Here is a 7,408-nt window from a genome sequence, read left to right on the forward strand (position 1 = left end):
TGGAAAGAGTCTCAGGGAAAGTAGCAGGTGGCAGGGAAATGAATAGGCAGTGCTAAAGCAGGCCAAGGCCCGAGAAGAGCCTGGCAGCCTGGGGTCAAGTATTGGCCAAAAGCACATTGCTATCCTGAGGTCAAAGGGGACTGGACGAGAGCTGACCGACCTGCACCCGGGGTGGGATTCTGAGGGGTCCAAGCCCTCAGGCCACTAGGAGGTGGAAGCTAGAAGGGAGGCAGCTGGCCCTCCTGCTGGGTGTCCTTGGCTGAATGTAGCCCAGACTTGCTGTGCGCATTGGTGCTGAATGAAACTTACACCTCCAGAGTACAGGGCACCCCGTACCATGGGGTGGGAGGTGACCCAGCAATGCCTCAGACTTCTGACAGAGAGGGTTTTATTAGAGCTCTGTTCCCCATGCTGGAGTGTGTCCAACTCCCGAGTGTGCTGTATGCCTTGCATGAGACTGAAAGGAAAGCTCAGAATGAGCCCTACCTTCATTTCCGTGATGACCTCTGTCCCTATAGTGTTCTTCCCAGGAAGCCGACATGAAGTCAGCCCTAAGAAGCAATCTCCCTGGCCAAGAATTTGGAAATGTCTTTTGTATCAGCACAGGCTAGGTGTTTTTGTGATTTGTGTTTAGTTCTCCCCTCGCTGTGCATCATGGCTCTGGCTTTGAACCTGCATCCTAGACCTTGTGGGCTTTTGCTCCTGCAGGTGACTTCTAAGACAGAGCTGGGTGTGAGCCTGACTTCTACTCCTTACCAGGCCTCAGCTACATCAAGGGAGCAAGTGCCTACCTGCCTCTGCCAGTTTACCTGGCCAAGAGCTGAGTGAGAAATCTGCTCAACAAATTGGTTTCCAGAGGCTGGGGAAGGACTAGACAAATAGCAGGACCTGAGGCTGACTGTTGCCACTGAAGAGCAAGGGTCTGGGAGACATTTCTGGCTATGTTGAGGGGTCAGCAGAACCTTAGGTTAGCTGATTCGAAGTCTATCTTCACACTGTTATTTGGGAAGATGGAGCAGTTAGGTGTCGTCATTGAGACGGGAGTGGGTGCCTCCCCCAAAGCCACAGGGAGGGGAGGATCATGAAGTAATGCCCTTGTTGAGGGCGCATGGGTGGTGAGTAGTCTGCAGCCAAACCCCGGGCTGTATGTAGCATAACTTGTCTGGAAACGCCTCGGGGGTGCGGCCACAGCACCCTGAACACATCCAGTCTCCGCAGATCTCGGAAGGGAGAACTCATGCATGAGGACTCTGCCTTACCAACCAGGTACGCCCTCGTTCTCTCTCAGCAGGCAGTGTGCTGAGCACTTCATGTGATAGGTCCAGTCATCTGTAGTGGACTCCTTGCCCTTCCATTAGATTTCCTGTTGGGTTTCCTGAGCTTTCTCGTGCAGCATGTAAGAGGTAGATCTGGGATTGGAACTCACTGAGTATACTGTCCTGGGGTAGATTCCGCCCAAGCTTGGCAGAGAAGGTGCCTGGTGCTGCCAGGGCTGTGGGCCTCCTCCGAGTGCTCCGGTGCATTGGTGCTTGTGTGTGCAAGACAGCGCAAAAAGTAGTTTCAGGTAGAGTTGATCCTCACTTACGGATGCTGTATTTCTGATTTCAACTGTTCATTAAAACTTAGTTGTGAGGGCTGGAGAGATGGCTTACCAGTTAAAGCATTTGCCTGCAAAGCCAAAGGACCCAGGTTTGATTCACTCGGGACCCATGTAAACCAGATGCACAAGTTGGCACATGCGTCTGGAGTTGATTTGCAGTGGCATACCCATATTTACATCCTCTGTCTCTCCTCCCTGTCTCTCAAATAAATAAATAAAAATAAAATATTTTTTTTAGAAAGTACTTGTGAGCCAGGAGTAGTGGTACATGCTTTTAATCCCAGCACTCGGGAGGCAGAGGTAGGAGGATTGCTGTGAGTTTGAGACCAGCCTGAGACTCCACAGTGAGTTCAGATCAGCCTGGGCTAGAGCGAGACCCCACTTTAAGAAAAAAAAAAAAAAAAGCTTACTTGTAACCCCCAAGTCCCTACTAAGCAGTGTTTTTCATGCCCATGTGCAGACTTAAAGTGTTAAGCACTTGAGTTTCCTGTGGAAATGAGTTCCCCATCTGCGGTCACACGAGGCAATGTCTGGCTTCCTTGTTCTAGCTCATGCTGTTCACTGCCCTTCTCTGCACCGTCCAGTCCAAGCGTCCTGCACCTCTTGCTTGCTCTTGGCGATGGTGATGGTCTAAATGTCCCCAGTGTGGTGCCAGAGTGCTGTGTAGTGTTTCAAAGTTCAGAACCCTGGGGCGTGCCTTACAGGTCAGCCTCACTGGCTGCCTGCTGTGAGCCCAGTGCTAGTGAACTGGCCGCAGAGAGTGAGTAAGGGGCCGTCAGACAGACACCGGTCAAAGGAGTGCTTTGCTCAACCTTAGAATGTGCTCTCGGGACCCAGGCGCCTGTTTCCCAAGGTATTCACCAGTGGTGTTCAAGGTGAGTTACAGTTGCAAGCCCCAAGTGCCAGCGCTGGGTGCATGTCTTTAAGCAGACGTACAAGCTGCCAGGAATCACAGGGGTGCAGAGGCAGGGACACTGTGGGACTGCCCGGCATGGGCGCTGCCACCACACCTCACACCCCATCACAGACCAGCTCTGGCTGCTTGGCCTCTGACACCGGGAGACTTTGCCTGCCCCTCCCCTCACCATCAGTGTGGAAATGACATAGGCCTTCAGGGTCCACCCCGCATGGCCTCTACGTTGTCCACGGAAGCTGGGCGCGCTTCCTGCCTGATACAGTACAGGCCAGCCCTGTCTGTCTCCTGCGCGCCTGGCTCCTTCCCCAGCCAGCAGGCCAGCTGTGGGTCTCCATCATGAAGCAAGGACTCTTGCTCCTCGGCAGCACCCAGTCCTCTGTCGGCTCCCTCCCCTTCACCTCATCCCTGCTTGCTCTCACGGTCTTTGCAGCATAGCCCAGTGGATAATGTGCAGCTTCGTTAGGACCCCCCCTTTAGAAACAGCCCCCATGCTGCGTTCCCGGTGGCTTCTCATGCTCCACACAGCCCCCAGCCCTTAGCTTTGTGAGAACCAAAACTCGCTCAAGTGTCTGTGACATGTTAAGGAAATTGTAGGGACAGGGAAAAGCAAGGGTAGGTGCCTACAAGCAGTACCGCGTGCAGGAGGCTGCCAAGGTGATTGGCGCTTGTGCAGCCAATGGAAGAACCGGACGAAAAGTGCACATGCCCAGCTATCTGGGAACGCCTGCCTATAATCCCAGCACTTGGCAGGTAGACTTGAAAGTTCAAGGTCAGCCTGGACTACAGACTAAGTTCAAGGCTAGCCTGGGCTATAACAAGAGGGAAGGGGAAGGAAAAAATCCAGGTATCCTGTTGATACTCTCAAAGGTCTAATTCACTATGGTTCCAGCCCCAAATACACTTGGTGAACTTGGGATTCTGCACATGTTCACACACCCCACCTTGAGAAATGCTGGCTTGGAGCATAAGTACTATTTTTCATTAATATTTTTTTTTCAAAATTTTATTAACAATTTCCATGATTGTAAAAATATCCCGTGGTAATACCCCCTCCCCCCACTTTCCCCTTTGAAACTCCATTCTCCATCATATCCCCTCCCCATCTCAATCAGTCTCTCTTTTATTTTGATGTCATGATCTTTCTATTTTTCATTAATATTTTTTTTTTTTTTTTTTTTTTCTAATGGGCGCGCCAGGGCTTCCAGCCTCTGCAAACGAACTCCAGACGCGTGCGCCCCCTTGTGCATCTGGCTAACGTGGGACCTGGGGAACTGAGCCTCGAACCGGGGTCCTTAGGCTTCACAGGCAAGCGCTTAACCGCTAAGCCATCTCTCCAGCCCTTCATTAATATTTTTGAGACTAGGTTTCACACCATAGCCCAGGTTATCCTGGAAGTTATTAGGTAGCCCAGACTGGCCTTAAACTTCTGATCTGCCCCACCTCCCCAGTGCTGAGATTACAGACATGTGGCATCATGTCCAGTTAAGAACCATTAGCATTTTATTTACTTGTTTTAATGTTTTTTTTATTTTCAAGTAGAGAGCTCTAGAGCCTCTTGCCACTGCAGAACTCCAGACATGTGCACCACTTTGTGCATCTGGCTTTACGTGGGTACTGGGGAATCAAACCCAGGCCATCAGGCTTTGCAAACAAGCACCTTTAACTGCTCAGCCATCTCTCTAGCCCACCATTAGTATGTTTTCATTTGATTTGCAATCAGAGACTAAGTGGGCTTGCCAGGGCCTCCAGCCACTGCAAACAAAGTCCAGACAGAAGTGTCACTTTGTGGATCTGGCTGTACTCGGGTACCGGAGAATTAACCGCTGAGCCATGCCTCCAGTCCATTAGTATTTTAAATTTCCCTGTTTTCACCATTAATCTTCTGGGATGGAATTGTCCAATGAGCTAGAGTAGGCACACAGCTGTCTCCAACTCCAAGCCCTCGGGGAGCTGCTGGGAATGCTTCCCCACTTTGGAAGGTAATTTCTCCGAGTCCTCTATGGAGCACTTGACAGAAGTGAGCTGCAATTACCATATATTAACATGCATTTCCGTAAAGAACACTCCTAGAAGTCAACCTGGAACAAGCCCAGAGAGGCCACGTTCGGTTTCATTCCACAGAACATAGTGAATGTTCATTGAACACAGCAACAAGTGCTAAACTCAGGGTTCCAGGGCCAGTAGGAGGCACGGCTTGGCAGGAGCTCCAGTTGCCTGTGTGGAGCCTGTAACCCAGCTTGGGGCAGCGGGTGACAGGAGGGGAGGGTTGTCTTTCAGTATGTGGCACAGAGTGCCTGGGGAGGAACTAGTGGGACTGTGGCCCTGGTGGTAACAGCCAGAGGCCCTGATAGGGGTGAGGAAAATCCAGAAACTTCCAACGGAACCACTAGGCTGGACAGGAAGGAGTAGAGTCCAGGGTGACACGGATGGGGGTGCTGGTGCAATGCCTGCCTGGCACGCACGAAGCCCTGGGATTGGGGCCTAGTAGACATTACAGGTGCCACACACCCATACCCAGCACTTCACAAGTGGAGGCATGAGGATCAGGAGTTCAGGGCCATTAGCTACATAAGCAAAGTTGAAGCCAACCTGGGCTACATGAGACACACTCTCAAAACCAAAAAACCTAACATTTCCTTACAGGAGGAGGGCTCCCACATGTTTTGCTAACAGCTGCCAGTGGACTGCGGAGGGCCAAGGAGCAAGTAATTCCTGCTCTACCATGAAGGAGAGAAAGGTAGCCAGGGGTCAAAGGTGAGAGTCAGGAAGGAGGGAAGCCAGAAAGGATCTGGCAGGGAGGAGAAGGGTGGGTTCCAGCAAGGTCCGGGAAGAGGACTGATGGGGAGCTGTGAAATAAACCAGAAAGGCCAGAATAGGTGACAATAGCGTGGTCACCCCCACACATACCAGTTCATACAGGAGGTTAATCCCCAGAATCTGCTAATAAGTTTTAAGAGCGTGGAAACTTAATCCACCTATGTGCTTAGGGGTGGGCCCTTGGAAAGTGATTAGGTCATTAAGGTGCGGCTGCCATTATTGAACCCTAGAGGCTTTCTAAGGTGAGGAAGACCACAGACAGGAATGAACATGCATTCCCACCATGTGATGTAGCCCACAGTGGCCCCCACCAGAGTGTGGGCTGGGCTGCTTGGATGTCTCCCTTTCACAACCCAAAGCAAAGTACACCTCTGGTCCTTTATCAGGTAGCCTCAGGCACTTGTTAAGGGCTAGGCCAGGAGTGAATGGCCAGAGGGAGAATCATCCCAGACTGCAGGCCCACATCTTGACAAGACGCTTGACCTGAAAGCCTCCTTACCTTTCTTAACTCCTTGGACCTTGAAGGGGTCCCTCAACTATGAGGGTTTTTTGTTGTTGTTGTTTTTGGTTTTTCAAGGTAGGATCTCGCTCTAGCCCAGGCTGACCTCGAACTCACAGCAATCCTACTACCACTGCCTCCCAAGTGCTGGGATTGAGGACCTGTGCCTCCACACCCGGCTCAACTGTTGAGATTTGTTACTGTTTTTGTTTTTTTTTTTAATTTATTTATTTGAGAGCGACAGACACAGAAAGACAGGTAGAGGGAGAGAGAGAGAATGGGCACGCCAGGGCTTCCAGCCACTGCAAACGAACTCCAGACGCGTGCGCCCCCCTTTTGCAATCTGGTTAACTTGGGACCTGGGGAACCGAGCCTCGAACCGGGGTCCTTAGGCTTCACAGGCAAGCGCTTAACCGCTAAGCCATCTCTCCAGCCCAGAGATTTGTTATTGTTAAATCTTCCAACACCGTGCCATCCGCTTCCTTCCATCATCATTTGGGGGACAAAACACTAAACCACAGTGGCAACAACAACAACAAAAAGCACTGTTGTCTGTGTTTGGTCTAAGAAGGCGGCTCTGAGAGGGACTGGTGATTATGGTTGACATTTCTCTTTTGCCCAGGCATGCTGGATAATTGTGCTGGGGGTGGAGACCTCACTGGCTAGCCCTGGACAGCTCCGAAGGCCCAGCAGATACCCGGGCTTCCTTGTGAAACAACAGTGAACAAAAGCCCCTTGCTCAAAACTTGTCCATGATGCAACTGCCTTAAGTTTGCAAAGCGTGCTTCCTGTTTTCAAGTTCATTAGCCCGAGCTTGAGGTCTGAAAGCCACCCCTGTGGTTGCCTGGGGAGAGCTCTGCTCCCTGAAATTCAAATGCTGCCCTTTTCAGACACTGGTATTTACGTAGGGCCCCACCTGCCAGGTGGGTCAGTACCGGGAAGGGGGAACCGGCTTAGTGACAAGGCCGCAGGACCTTCCGGCTCTCTCAATTTGGTCCAGCGACTCTTGAGTTCAGCAATGTCTCTTACCCCCCAATTGTCAGGAAACTTGGGATGACAGGAGTGGAATTTTTCTTTCGTTTGAATAAATGTGTCACGGTCCGGCGCTGTTGTGACAGATGGAAAAATCCTATGTAGGGCACTCGGCAGCCCGGCGGGCACGTGGGAAGGACCCGGAGGGACCGTGTGGCACCCACGGGGCTGCTTAGGTACCCGGGCTGGCTTCTCCGAATTAGACCTGTGCACTTCCCGCAACGACGATCTCGGTGGTAGAGCCGCGGCTTCACCGGCCAGGGTCAGGGGGCTTGGTCGCCCCGCGGTCCGGAGCCACCCGAGGGACCCGGCGCCCCTGCAGACCCGGGGTGGCCTTACCCCTCCCGACCCTGCTCCCCACTTCTCTCTCCCCTCCGCCCAGGACCGAGGCCCGGCATCTCCCCCCCAACCCCGGACCACCCGCGTGCGCGCTCCTGCACTCAGATTCAGGCTCCGCGGGGGCGATGACCCCCTGAAGTGGGGGTGCCGCGCTCTCCCCCGCCCGACTCTGCAGGTCACGTGGCCGCGGCACCCCCTCCCTTTA

The sequence above is a fragment of the Jaculus jaculus genome, chromosome 2 (genome assembly GCF_020740685.1).
Source record: "Jaculus jaculus isolate mJacJac1 chromosome 2, mJacJac1.mat.Y.cur, whole genome shotgun sequence".
Classification (NCBI taxonomy): Eukaryota; Metazoa; Chordata; class Mammalia; order Rodentia; family Dipodidae; genus Jaculus; species Jaculus jaculus.